General features: G+C 29.0%; 1 protein-coding gene across 6 annotated transcripts in view; it reads right to left on the reverse strand.

The window, feature by feature from the left end:
* The window catches only part of LOC107445918 (uncharacterized), a 227,196-nt gene that overhangs the window by 105,978 nt on the left and 105,650 nt on the right, over positions 1–15,568 (reverse strand). For 5 of the 6 annotated variants that reach the window (XM_016060415.5, XM_071183493.2, XM_016060416.4 and 2 more), the window contains one exon: positions 6,195–6,243. The exons of the other annotated variant lie outside the window; for it this stretch is intronic. The gene's annotated coding sequence lies outside the window, so the exon portion shown is untranslated. The remainder of the gene's footprint in view (positions 1–6,194; positions 6,244–15,568) is intronic. 6 annotated transcript variants of the gene reach the window in all.

Below are 15,568 nucleotides of genomic sequence, written 5' to 3' on the forward strand. Positions count from 1 at the left end.
AGTAACATAGGTACAGCGATCTGAAGAACATTTCCTTAGACTTCAGATCTATGTGTAAACTGAGAAAGCGGCCTCACAATGTCTCTCAATATCTCACAATACCTCTGCAAAGAATCAAAATTGTGATGGTATGTCTACGGATCATCCTCAGGGGTGTTTCTCGAACTTACGCGACACCAATAACTAGTGTGCAGCTCTAGTGCGACGTAAATAAAAAGTACCTAAGTATCTCTAAGTAGCCAAACCCGTCAAGTATCAATTTTCTTAAGTGACATATTCATTCATAAATTCGCAATTTTACAAAACAAAACTTTTCAAGGTTGCAAGAAAATACATAAAAAATAATAAATCTAAGTTAAGTAAAACACATAGACAAGAAAGAATTATATTTTAACGAATTTGATGTGCGATACGGTGTTTTATTTAATTAACTTCATGTTAATTAACATTCTAACCAATGTGGAGAAACTTACCACAATTTTAACACATCTTGTTTACCTTAATATGATGGCGGCTAGGTCATAGTTCACGTGTTTGTGTATTAGTGATCATCTTCTTTTCAATTTGCAAGTACCCAACTTGATATAAATAATTAAATGAAGATCGTAATGGGCTGTCATAAGCGTAAAATTGGTACACATTTTAACGGTATTTACCAATGAATTTTTAATTTATCCCTTATTCAACCTGCATGTAACACTAAGATTTACCTTAGACGTGTTCTTAATGAAATCAGAAAAGTTTCATTTCGATCTTTTGGAATTATTGGAGAAGTTAAGAGATTATTTGTTTGATTTGGGAGAGTAATGCTAGATTTTACGAAGATAGAAGTCTCCTTTAGTAACAGCAACACAACTTTTTAAGTACCAGCCAGTAGTAACAGGTATAGTACTCCTTTAGTACCAGCAAAGTAGTAACAGGAAAAATCCTAGAATAGCCCACCCCTTGGCGACTTTTTGAAATCTCGCCAAGGATGCGATTATTACTTGGATCAACGTTGTTTTTTTTTATTATTAAATAAACAATTTAAATTATTACAAATTTATTAAAATATCTTTAAAATAATTTTTTTCAAATATTTATAATAAAATGTAATAAAAAAACCCGAAATATCTTCCGGAAACCTAGTTTGGCGAGATTTCAAAAAATAGCCAAGGGGTGGGCTATTTTAGGATCCATTCCAGGAACAAATGTGGAAAATTGTGTTAGAGAAGGTTAATAAACTCATTATCCAGCCTTTTATTTATTTATTTATTCTCCCTCTATTTTAAAAAATCGTTAAGGCCGACGAAGGGACCGCTCGTTAGGGTGTTGAACTGAATGTTTCTTTTTGTTTTGCTGCAGAAAAACTTAAGACTTAAAATTTGAAATAACTAAGGTGTGTAAAACAGTATACAGGTATCACGGTGGAATAAACAAATTTATTATTCAATAATATCTTCAAGAATTATTAACCGTTAAACTTTATGGAAAAAATACCATCGGACCGCTTCTACAGGTCTCAGAAATGAATATACAGAGTTGATGAAATTTGACATTCTAAAAGAGCCACATTTGTTAATGAACTAAATACAGCGTTTTTCTTCCCGCCAATAGCCCGACACAGCCCGATTTAGAGGGCGGACCCATTCATGCAGCCATTTATTCATCCACAGATCGTAATTTTGACCTGAACCAAAAAACGATCAATCTCCAATTCAGTATCCCAGAGGTATGATTTGTTACGGGAACATGGACTTTGTGTCCAAGCTGATTTAATGTGCACTAGTCACCATTTTCTACATGGAGAGTTTTTGGTTGGCGGGAATCGAACTCACGATCTCTTGAACATAGGCCTATTGCCCTACCAACAAGGTTATCGCGGCCGTGAGATTACTATTTGCCAGATTGAATATTAACATTCATTGTAAAATATTTTAAAATAAAATAAAAAATTTATGAATAGTATAAGTCTCTTCAATGAGTGAAACTACTTCACATTTATTTCCTTGTTTTGAGTATCCCCAATCCATATTCCTTAGGTCAACTTTTTTTTTTCAAGTACCTCTGCAGTATATGTGGGAAAAAAAAGTCAAACACGGAAACACAAAAAAATATCAAAATAAAAATATAAACAAACCAATACGTAGATTAAAATTTATTCAAAATATTTATGAGTATCTCTCATTTAAAAAGTTTTTTTTTTTTACGATTACTGAAAAGATATATTCTGAGTGTACTGAAGACAATGCTATCATTGAATTATTTTTAGAGTTGAGAGTTAAATTATGAAGAAAAAATGTTTTTTTAAAAAAAACTAAACATATCAAACAAACAAACCTTTTCACATTTTTTAAGCTAACTAATTTTTATATTATAATTAAATGCAAACTCAAACTAAAAAACATAATTGTTTATTTATTACTTAGCTAATTTTTTAAGTCAGGTCAAAAACAGTTTCTTTTCCCACAGTTACCCCGGAGTAATGTTTACAATAAAACTTAAGAAATTAAAATAAAAAAATCTGATCAGCTTACAAGTATAGGTAGTTTTGTAATAAGTAAAAAGAAATTCTAATTTTAAAATGTTTTCTAATATAGAATTAAAATTATACTCGGAAAAATAATTACGACATTGGTTTGAATTCTAAGGAGATGATGGAATTAACTTGAATAGGACTTAGATTATATACTTAACATAAATTAACTCAACTATGTTTTGAAAAGAGCTATTTTTAAAGTCGCTGCCTGTAGCATCACAATTTGGAGCCTATTCACAGTCTTGAATTTCTTATATTACTTATTCAAGATAGACTTTATTTATTTCTTGAAATAAGTGAAGGTGACCTCAGTTCACAAAATACCTAAATTTTAATTAGTGTAATGCACGTGAATATTGTTTTAAGACTTAGGGCATTTATGTGAGATTTAAGAAACACAAAGGAGAGTTACAGCAGAGAAAATTTCTTAAAATATGCCGACAGAGGATATTCCGATTCAAAAATTAAATTGCTTTCCCCCCAAAAATTTATTTATTTCTGTATGAAACATTTTAATTATACAAAAATTGTTTCCAAAAATGGTCATGATGTCACACGTGCCCTTAAAATACCCCTACAAATTCGTGAAGTATATTTCAATGATATTTTAACTTTTATTTTACTAACAGGGGGAAAATGTTGCCCTTCTTTTCTACACTATTTTGCATTAAATTTGAACATTTAAGACTGTATATGAATCGAAGAATTTTAAAAAACTCATACTTATAATTCAATCAAACAAAACTGAAAAATTTATAGTGTATTTCATTACAATGCAAAATAAAGGTGAGAAACAAAACTAGAAAAACCACCGCAGCCGAGAGGGGCAAATTTAGACTTAAGGAACATGATAGATATGTCCGTTATCAAGAATTTCCATAAATCATCAATGGCTGCACATTGTTGGAATCTTGGGCATAAATTAGTTTTCGACAATACCAAAATTTTTCCACCAGGGTCACATCTTTATGTCCTATAAGGCTGTTTTATTCATATGAATGCTAATGCCTCGCCACCTCTCCATAGCACTTACAAATGCACTAAGCCCTGATTTGCCTCTCTTGACCACTGCGGTTTTTTTGAAAATAGGAGCCTGTGTTTGAGTGCTTAAAACAGGTAAAATGTTTTATTTTTTCGTATATTTTAGAACTTGTATATTTTTGAAACAAATAAATTTTTTAACCAATTTATTCCTCATAAATAATATTTTTCCCTGCAAAAAATAATAGCGCTGTTTACAGTTATTTTTGAAGCTCTTAACGTCTAGGAAAATAAAAGATATCTCGGTTTAAATTCTTTACTCTTGAGGCAAAGCAATAATTTTACTCTATACTTACCATCTTGCGATAAAGAATGATCAGCGCTTCAGAACGGACAACACAAATATTTTAAAAGTTATTTAATAGTTTATATTACTATCAATGCGATAATTTTACGAGATTTTTCTGCTGAGTTGACAATTATCAAAATTAATTAATAATTCTCAATTTTATGAAGCTCAGAAAAGGCAGGGATGGAGTCACTTTTTAAATATTAAAAAAATAGATCACAAACGCGTTTCATTTTCATAAAAGGATGGATTTTCTTTATATTGACATTTTGAGCAATTTTCCGAAATAGCGTAGACTAGAAATATGCTTAATGTGACCTAAAAAAAATCAAAATAATATTTTTAAAAACCACGTTTTTGTAAGGGAAAATAATAATTGAAAAACAAAACTTAGAAAAACGAAAAACGTGGGGCGCATAAAATACATAACAGTAACAGTATGTGTGCTCATGAGAATATGTGTATATCTGCAATTGTATCTGAACGTGTATGTGGTTGTGCATGTGTATGAGTAAGAAAATGTGTGTATGTACTGTTATGTATTTCATGCGCCCCACGTTTTTCAAATTTTTGTCTTTTAATTATTATTCTCCACTACAAAAACGTGGTTTTTATAAATATTATTTTTATTTTGATTTCCTTTTTTTTTGTATTCACTTCTAAAATCTCAATTTTTTCACTCACTGTACACAAAACTTTTCAACTGACATGTGGCACTAATTTGAAATAATCGAATCGACAACAAAAGCCAATCGCGAAAATATTAATTTTTATTTTATTTTAATTTTATTTTACTTTCTATGTCTCTTTTCTCTTCATTTTCATGCATTGTCATCCAATTCTGAACTTTGTGCCAAATTTGAAGTATGTAGCTAGTCGGGAAGTTAGTTTAAAATCGATTACAAAATTCCATCCAAACAGACAGACACGAAGGCAAGTTGATACAAACGTGGTAATTAGAAACAATCGTTTCAAACACACAGCAGATATTAAAATAGTACATTAGTCGTAATAAAGTGTTGTTTAATAAGGCGACAGAAGATCGAAAAACATCTAAAATCAGCTTTCCTTTCCAATCACAACATTTTGAAAAAAAATTGAAAAATCATTGCTTTACTTAATTTTTTAAAATTTATTTTCAAAAAATCCATTTTAAGGGGGCCCCTAGGCCATGGCCTAGTCTGGCCAAATGGGTAATCTGGCCCTGGAGGAGAAGTTATAGAATTTCTTCTTCTCTTTTTGATTAGCCTTTTAACATAGAGATATAATTTATTCAACTTTCATTACAGTACAAAAATCGAGTTACTATTTTGTTAGCAGTACTAAACAGTACTATTTTGTTCGAATTATATAAGCACGTGAGAATGCGACAAAATGAACACTTGCTAATTATAGAAAACTAATACAAATCAATAAAAATAATTGCTAATTGTCCACGATGACAAAATATGACACATTAAATTCGAGTTTGTTTATAAGAATCTTTTCATTCAATAATTGTGATTTACAACAAGAATTTCGCCAATTAAAAAAAATCGGTTCGATTAAAATTAAGTGCTAAGAGAGAGTAAAAAATAAATAGTGTTTGTAGCTTGTGCATGTTGTCAATAACAAGAAAATCGCATATTCATTAAAAATATCGTAAAATGTAAATCTTAATGAATTCATTAGAAATTAAGGAATTCATTCATAAAATTAATGACAAAGAACCTGTTACAGATATAAATATGAAATTTCGATGAAAAGTGTTATTTCTTTACATTTTTAAATAAGACTGCCGGAAAAATATTAATTATCGAAACTTTCTTTTTAATACAGGGATATTTATTTTTTTTATAACCGTCGTTGAACAGCCGATCCAATTTTGGGCTTACGAGTACTAATGTTCAACTCCGTAGCCTTGTAGTTTTGAACCAATCCAAAAAACAAGGAAACACCTGGATCAGTACCCCCAGAGGTTCTGATTTGTTATGGGAACATGGAGGACTTTGAGACTCGACAGATTTAACGTGCAACAGTCACCATTTACTACACGGGGAGTCTTCGGTCGGCGAAAATCGAACCCACGACCTCTTGGACATGAGCCCAGTGCCCTACCAACCAGGTTATCAATATAGGGATATTAATTTTTAAAAAAAAGGAATCATAACGATCAATAAAGGAATCAATAAAAGAACATCTTTTTTATAACGGCAATCAAATAGGTCGCCAAAAAAGAAAAGTTTGGTTTTGAATAATTTTTAAAAGTTGTCCATAGTTTATGAAACGATGGAACTTTTCAGTAAAACACGCAGTATACTGTTCCCTAAAAACAAAATTAATATATACCATAAGTATTCAACTTACCTTCTATGAAGCAACCAAGTTTATAAAGCATAACATTGCAGTGAGTCGCCTGTAAATAAGAAACACTTTTCATTAAAAAAAAAAAAAAAAAAGAAAGCACTAAAAAAAAGAACATGTATGAATCACTTATTCAACATTTTTATTGATAACAATCAAAAATTAGTTTATTGCGAATATCTTATATGGGTAATATTTCGCATATTCAAGAGGGGTAAAACCTGATTTATGCTATATTTTTTCTTAAATATTAATAAAATTAATATGCACTCGCTTTACTGTCATCAATTATATTTCGGGATGCACTTTGCATAAATTTAAAGAATCGTTCGAATAAATTAGTATCGTGTTCATTCCTTATAACAAAAAAAAATTTTTTTTTTTAAATTTAATAAGGCTAAAAATTTTGTATTGCAAGGTAAACAAATTTCTATACCATTTTAAATTATGTAATTTTCAATGACAAAATACAGATTATGAACGAAATCTGTTTAAAATTTCAGAAAAGCAACATGTTTAAAATTCTATCTCTCAAAAACTATTTCGCTCAATTTTTTTTTTTACTTTGTTATTAAAAATTACTTAGTTTAAAATTATGGAATCACTTTTATACCATACAATTCAAATGTTTTCGACACTTGATAAATAAACTCATAAAAAATAGTAATAAACTATTAAAAAATAAATTTTCACACGGGATTTTATCTTTGGATAAACTAAATTTATAATTTTGTGAAAATGTTTTTTAATTAGCTTCAAAAAATATATATAAATATGGAAAAATATATAAAACGGGAAATTAACATTAATGAAACCAAACCGCTACCATTCTCATATTTTGATAACTGAAAATTAAAGCCTGTTGGGAGAAGAAAAAAAAGAGAAACTTAGAAAAATTTATTCATAAAAAGTGCGTTTTTGTGACTGATTCTAAAATTAAATTATAGTTAGCACTCATTAGTTAGCATTTTCGAAGTTGCTTGAAAATCCTATCAGGATAAAAAAAAAATTATCCAATGTGAAAAATTGTCGCATAACCCTTCCAACTGTCGTAGCTCAAAAATTATAACATAAAACAATATGAAAATTTGCATATTTCTGAAGAAATGCATGAAGAGCATTTTGATTTCAAAATGTTATAGATGTGGTGATTAGTTCATGAGTTACTTTATGCCAAAGTTAAAGCTTTTTTTTTTCGCTTCGTAATTATGCTGGGCGAAAACTATAAATAGGAAAATTGTATTTTTTACTTTTTTAAGCCATGTACACTCACGTTTAAAAATAAGTAAGACGTCTAATTTTTTAAAATTAGTTTTAATTTTTAATTATTTTAAAGTAATTAAATAAATTATATTGACAGTTTTTCAGCGTAATATACCACATTATGTGACTGAAATCTTAAATAGGAATGTGATTTAAACAAATTAAAAATTTAATTTTTGAAGCCACTTGAAAAATATTAACAATTATTATGAAATGAACCAATTAAAATTAGTTTCAGAAAACAGTAAAAAATGAACTTTCGAATTTCAATTTAAAACCTGCCATATATTTGAAACACTATGAACTTGAAAAAAAATCTAATTGTTGCAAAAACAATTATTCACCTGGTGCAATTTATACAAAATTTGAAAATTAGAATTAGATCTTGCTTGGCAATTGAGTTCGGAACAAAAGTTAGTATTTGGTGAATTTAATAACGCAATGATCTTAGGTCAAGATTATCGGATGGCCGGACATTAACCTCTTAACGATCGGTTAATTTTCAAGAAAACGGTCATATAAGCACCTATTTTTTTGGCTTTTATATTTGTATTACGTATTTGATTAGTGCTGACATCTAGTTTAAAATAAACTAACTATTTACAATTACATTAAAAATATCCTGGTACTGCCATCTGGTGTGTAAAATGAGAAATAAAATGTTTTCCAGGCAAAAGAAATGAAATAGTTTTATTCTTATCGGCGCGTTACTACTGAACACTCCAGCCCGTCAATATTACGGGAGTGAGAAATAGAAGGCGAAACCTCGTCATTTTCATTTAAGCCTTTTCGGGAAGATTATAATTCCTCAGACCATCCCATCAAAATAATAATAAGTTTAAATATATATTTGATATTGAGATTATATCCTGAAGAAAAACAATTAAACATCCCTCCGAACTAAGAATTTTTATAGTTTTATCTTCAAAATCACCGTAGACTTTTAATAGCTTCACCAGTTTAACAGCACCAACAGTTATATGATCACTCTAGGTTAAAGGAGAGGTCGGCATAAAATTATGTTTTTTAAAAGGCTTTTTTTTATAATAAAATAAAGTATTTAAAGAAAAGAAGAAAAAGATAAATTCACAATGCCCTTTCTACTGTGCGATTTCCTTTTAATTAATGGACTAGTTACTTCATACATAAAGATTTGCTAACCTAATATAAGTCAACACACTTGATTTCGTCATTTCAAAAATATTATAAAGAAAAAAACAATCAGTGGAATTTGTGATTTGTTTGTTTTCGCTTGTTTTTCGGTAGGTTAATGATGATATAATTCTATTCCCTTTCAGGTAAATTTAAAGCACACATTTCAGGAATTATAAATTATATAAAACAACTTTTAACGAAATTATACAGCTTAAAAAAGATTATACCAATCCTTTTTATTTACTTTTTAATAATATTTCAATTGTAATTACATTCGTAAACAGCCGGAATCCTGCACTTTAATTCATATGTATATGAGTATAATGCAATTTGTTGCATATGTTTAGAATTATTTGAGAAAAATATAAATAAAATATGTAATGTATGTATGTCCTTGCACAATCAGGGGTCTGTTTATAAGAAATTTGGGTCCGTTAACGGAACCTTCACAAAATATCTTTTCATAAAAAGGACCCTTCACAAAATATTTTAACTTAAAAACGGACCCTTCACAAAATGATTTTTCTTTGAATCGGACCCTTCACAAATTTGTTTATCTTCATTATTGTTTTGTCAACTGAATAAATCCTTCGAAGGGCAGGAAACAAGAAAGATGGATGTAAACGAATTAAGTTTTGTCTTCGGCAGACGATTCTTCCATTATTCGTCCGAAATGAATATTCTGCGTTCAGAAGTACAGGTTAAATACCAAATATTTGTATGTTGCATCTCTAATTTAGAAGCAGAAATCGCTGTTTAATTTTGAAAATATAATTTTTTTATTATAATTTTACAGTGTTGAGCATAATCTTGTATCTATTTACAATTTCAAAACTCCTTGAAAAAGTTTTTTGCAATAACCGGACCCTATTTGCACAAATTCATAAAAGCAGGACATTGGTTGAAAGAATGTGAGTAATTTTTTCACAATTTCACAAAAACCGAACCTTTCACAAAATGTCTGGACAGACCCCTGACAATGTATTATAAAATAGTATTTTTAAACAAAAACTTATTCATCGAATTATAGCTATTTTCCTCTAACTGCCGATAAGTTTTTTCTTAAAATTATCAGCGTTTAAAAATTATTTTAATGAGGCGAACAACAATTAAACATAATGCATACAATTTTATCATAAATTTAAATAAAAAAATAATAATTTATAAGATTAAAAAAATTAATCAGTCGCAAAGCATTCATCTAATATTTTTTTACAATAATTGAAAAAATATACAAGCTTTGAATTTTTAAGAATATCTAAAAAATACAATAACAAATCAAGTTTTTCAAAAGAAAAATCTTTTTTTTTTTAGAAACTAATAAAGATGATAGATTAAAAATATGTTTCATGAAAATAAAGGTTAAAAATATTTTCCTACGTCAACAGAAAAAAACTTTTCGTTTCTAAAAGAGAATAAAAATGCAGATCGCTTTCATGTTTACTGAAGTATATTAGAAATAAAATTGGTTTTCCCAGAATTTTAATAAAAGCAAAAATTCTAAGAAGATAATATAATATAAGTCGAATAACCTATGACGATGTATAAAATAATATATATGTAACAAACAATATATATATATATATATATATATATATATATATATACATGCTAGCTAACTTTTCAGGCTTCTCCGAAAAATTTCATTTTTACGTTCAATGTGGCGGCAAAATTTATGATTATATTTTATTCTTCTTAAAATAAATGGGGTTTAAAATGATTTTGATATATATATATATATATAGTTTTTTTTACCGGGGGTGGACAAAATAATGGAAATACTTCTATATTAACACATTTTTTTATCTTTCTCAAAAAATACTAAGAAAATTATTTTATAAATTTAGAAATAATTAGGTTATGCGATTTGTCATATATATCAATGGTGTTTAAAAGGTTTGAGGGACCGACAATAAATTACAAACGGAAAAAAAGTGTTTTTGAACATCCAGTGACAAAAAATTTGGCAATAAATTTGCAACTTGTCACAGTTATTTTGGTTGTTATATGCAATAACTGCACAAAATTTCGTCAACATAGCTTAAATATCTATGGAGATATGAGCCTTTTTATAAAAAAGTAATATTTTGTCTTGCGTTTTTTTTCTTCTTTTTTTTGTTATATAACTTTAAAACTATCCAATAAAGCAAATAAAACTTCTGGGGCAATTAAAAATTAAATAATTGCAAAGTTACTCTTTTAAAATTTGAGAAAAATTCGTTTAAAATTGCGCAAGATATGAGCAATTAAAGTAGTTCTTTTATACTACGCATGAGTGAGAAAAAATTTTACAAAAATATTAATTTGTTGAAAAATTTATTTGGCAACCAATGAAAAAAGTCTGATATCTTAAAAATTTAAGAAGTTTCAAGTAACTTTCTAAGTAGTTTTCGTACTTTTTAAAGCTCAAAATAAGGGGATTGTCTCAGGATACAAAATAATATTTATAAAAATACCCTTATCATTTTAAGCTTTCTTTTAACTAGTACAAAAACTACTTAGAAAATTGCTTGAAACTTAGCAAATTTTTAAGATATTCAAATCAGACTTTTTTTCATTCGGTGCCAAACTCTATTCACTAGAAAAGAATTAATTCAATTACTTATATGTTGCACAGCTTTTAATACTTTTTTTTTCAAATTTGAAAGAAAAATATTTGTAATTAATTTTAAAATGCTCTAAAACAAATTTTTAATTTTATTGATTATTTTTAAAGTTATAGCAAAAAAAAAAAAAAAACGTAAGACAGAAAAATCAGTTTTTCATAAAAATATCCCTATCCCCATAAATATTAAAACTAGGATTAGGAAATGCTATGCAATGATGGCATATAATAACCAAAATAACTGTCCCAAGTTACAAATCTATTGCTACATTTCTTATTTTTTGGCATAGGGTGTTTAATAACATTTTCAGTTTGTAATTTATTGTTGGTCCCTCAAACCTTTAAACTTCATTGATATGTATGAGAAACCACATGATCCAAACATATATGAAGTTTTTTAGTATTTCTTGAGAGTGATGAAAAAAATGTATTAATATAGAAATGTTTCCACTATTTTTTCCATCCATATATATCAAAGATTTGGAGGAACTATTGAAAACAGAAATATATAATATAAATATTTCATTCTTCACATTTTTCAATAATTCATATATATATATATACAGACCTGGAAATACATTTTAAGACGCATGTAAGTTTTCGTATTAAACACGGAATTTTTTTTTATTTTTTATATTTACTTAACTTAAATCACATCTCTGGTATCCATTTATTTAAGAAAAAAATTAACAGAAGAATCAAAAAATTCATTTTTCATGAGTATTTATATCAGTATTCTTAAAAAAGCAATTTATAAGCGGCAGCGAAATTAGAAACCCCTCTTGATGAATAAACACGTTTAATAAGTAATATTAAATTTGCTTTATAATATTTGTAATTTATTTATAATGCGTTTTTGATCAATGTAGAGTCAAAAATTTTTACGATGCGTATAGCGAAAAAAAAAACGCAATTTCAAACGAAAGAATGAAAGTTGAAGTAAATACAAACTTTGAGTTCATAAATAATAAAGTAATTTTAAAATGCAGATTACGAGCTTGACGTCACGTCGCTTCAGATTTCGCTAACTTACTTACTTTTTTTTTCAACCAAAGTATACATAAGGGATTGCTTGTTGGCTTCTAAAGAGTGTGACATTAGTAATTAAAGCAATTTTGTATCGATTGTATCGTTATTTATGTGACAATTCAGTCAAGGAAAGTAAAATTAATATTCTAAACAAAAAACAAATTTTAAACAATTTTGTCAAGGGATGTAAAATTAATATTTTAAAAGAGAAACATATTTTAAAGGAAGATTTTAACACTAAGCAAAGAATATTGCCCGCTATACTGTCGTTCTCATTAAAATGTTGAAAACATTTGCATCTTAAAACTGGGATGAATGTATGAAATTAAGAGTTGTCAATAAATTGAGTCTACAGCAAGAACGTCAGATAATGCGAGAGGCATGTACGAGTTCAACTAAAATACAGAAAAATCTAGATTTACCTTTCTCATAAAATTAGACAAATACTTAACCAATTTATTACTTAACAAGAATCTTGGGCATAAATTCAATTTCGACAGTTTCAAAATTATTTCCATCCCAGTCGCATCAACTCATCTTAATGACCTGCAATGTTGTTTTATTCAAATGAATGCTGATTTCCTTGTTAACAACATTAGTTCCTCACCACATCTACATTGTGCGTGGAAATACATCTTACCACGATTTGCCCCTTTCGGACATTCTGATTTTTTTCGCTCTGTTTTTGATCTTTTCTTTTTTCTCTTTCAGTAATGTTTACGCTAGGGTTACGAAATTTTATGCAGTTACTAAAAATAACTTAAGTAATCTAAATAAGTTACACGTTTATTGCTTGATTCCCTGGTATAGGGTGTTCAAAAATATTTGTTTCCTTTCGTAATTTATTATAGCGAAAATCTGAAAGCTTGTTATCTTTTTGCTAAGTATGAAAAATAGCATGAACTCCTCTAACACCTCGAAAGTTACAAAATAATTCTTTAAGTATCTCTCGAGAAATTTTTAAAAAATGTCAAAAGGGGCCGTTCAAAAAGTACGTACATCCCGAAGGGGGGGGGGGGATTTGCTCTTATGTACGGTTTTGTACGATGGGGAGGGGGGGAGGTATTATACAAAGTACGTACTTTATAAACATACACCAAATTTAAATTTGACTTTATCCTACACACTCCTTAAGTAAATATTTAATTTTATTTAAAACATAATTATTTTAATTTTTATGAAAAAGGGGGGTAGACTAATAAAATGTACGTACTCTAAGGGGGGGGGGAGTAAGACCTTATGTACGGTAATGTACGAAGGGGGGGAGGGGTTTGAAATTTCTCCATTTTTGTGTACGTACTTTTTGAACTGCCCAAAACTGAAAAGTATCTCTTCCATTATTATAGAGTAGTATAGAGTAATTAATTATTTTTTTGAATAAGAATTTAAGATAGATTAATTAAGCATTTTTTCCGTTATGTCCGAATTCTTTACTTATTTTAAAGATCCTCAGATAAAATCCCGCATTTACCAAACATTTGTGATGGATGAAATAACAACGAACGGCTTAAAGAATATTTATTACTTACAAAAATCCATCATGTTCTGTCTTACTTCCCGTTAGTCTTAGAATAGAATTTTACCTTTATAATGGATTTATAAAGACATACCTACTTGGAATCTAATTAAATACTAAGTTTTCAATAATATTTGCTTACAATATAGAGAGTAGAGACGTTTATAGAAAGCATCTAATTACTGAGCAGTTGGAACTGAAATTAAGTAATTAGTGGGTAGCGTAAGAGTAAAAAGTATTTTTCCTACTCTATTTACAAGACGACGTTACTATCCATTTGTTTCGATAATAGAAGGAGCTAGATGGCGTGATATTTCTCTTGATACGCCTTGTCAATTACTGTCATTAGATAAGCTCAGAATAGTTCAGTGAAGAAAGGTGCATTTAATAAAAAGGTCACAATCAAATTCAATAACTATAAACAATAAAAACAAACAATACGATAGTGTGATATTTGTTTGGCTTCCCAATAAGCCTTCCATTTCAATCCGTTTCCTGCCACACAAGTGATATAGATTCATAATTACTATATCTAACTACAGCGCCCTCTGTTGATCAGGTTGAAATTTATAACATTAGAAAATATCCATTTTATTCTTTTTCTTTCTCAAACAATCTGTTCCAATTGTTCCAAACGAACGCATAAGAGAAAATATCTCCTCTGTGTTGGTCTCTCTTCCTGTCCCCACGCTTACCTTTTCTCTTACCAACAAGCACATGAACAAAACCCTTTAGGTTATTAGCAAGTGACCGTACAATTAACGATAATTATTATGTCTAACTACAGCGCCCTCTGTTGAAATTTATAACATTAGAAAATATCCATTTTATTTTTTTTCTTTCTCAAACAATCTGTTCCAATTGTTCCAAACGAACGCATAAGAGAAAATATCTCCTCGGTGTTGGTCTCTCTTCCTGTCCCCACGCTTACCTTTTCTCTTTCCAACAAGCACATGAACAAAACCCTTTAGGTTATTAGCCAGTGACCGTACAATTAACGATAATTATTATGTCTAACTACAGCGCCCTCTGTTGAAATTTATAACATTAGAAAATATCCATTTTATTTTTTTTTTCTTTCTCAAACAATCTGTTCCAATTGTTCCAAACGAACGCATAAGAGAAAATATCTCCTCGGTGTTGGTCTCTCTTCCTGTCCCCACGCTTACCTTTTCTCTTTCCAACAAGCACATGAACAAAACCCTTTAGGTTATTAGCAAGTGACCGTACAATTAACGATAATTATTATGTCTAACTACAGCGTCCTCTGTTGATCAGGTTGAAATTTATAACATTAGAAAATATCCATTTTATTTTTTTTTCTTTCTCAAACAATCTGTTCCAATTGTTCCAAACGAACGCATAAGAGAAAATATCTCCTCGGTGTTGGTCTCTCTTCCTGTCCCCACGCTTACCTTTTCTCTTTCCAACAAGCACATGAACAAAACCCTTTAGGTTATTAGCAAGTGACCGTACAATTAACGATAATTATTATGTCTAACTACAGCGTCCTCTGTTGATCAGGTTGAAATTTATAACATTAGAAAATATCCATTTTATTTTTTTTTCTTTCTCAAACAATCTGTTCCAATTGTTCCAAACGAACGCATAAGAGAAAATATCTCCTCGGTGTTGGTCTCTCTTCCTGTCCCCACGCTTACCTTTTCTCTTTCCAACAAGCACATGAACAAAACCCTTTAGGTTATTAGCAAGTGACCGTACAATTAACGATAATTATTATGTCTAACTACAGCGCCCTCTGTTGATCAGGTTGAAATTTATAACATTAGAAAATATCCATTTTATTTT

The sequence above is a fragment of the Parasteatoda tepidariorum genome, chromosome 7 (genome assembly GCF_982258835.1).
Source record: "Parasteatoda tepidariorum strain Cologne lab strain chromosome 7, Ptep-v5.0, whole genome shotgun sequence".
NCBI classification, from domain to species: Eukaryota; Metazoa; Arthropoda; class Arachnida; order Araneae; family Theridiidae; genus Parasteatoda; species Parasteatoda tepidariorum.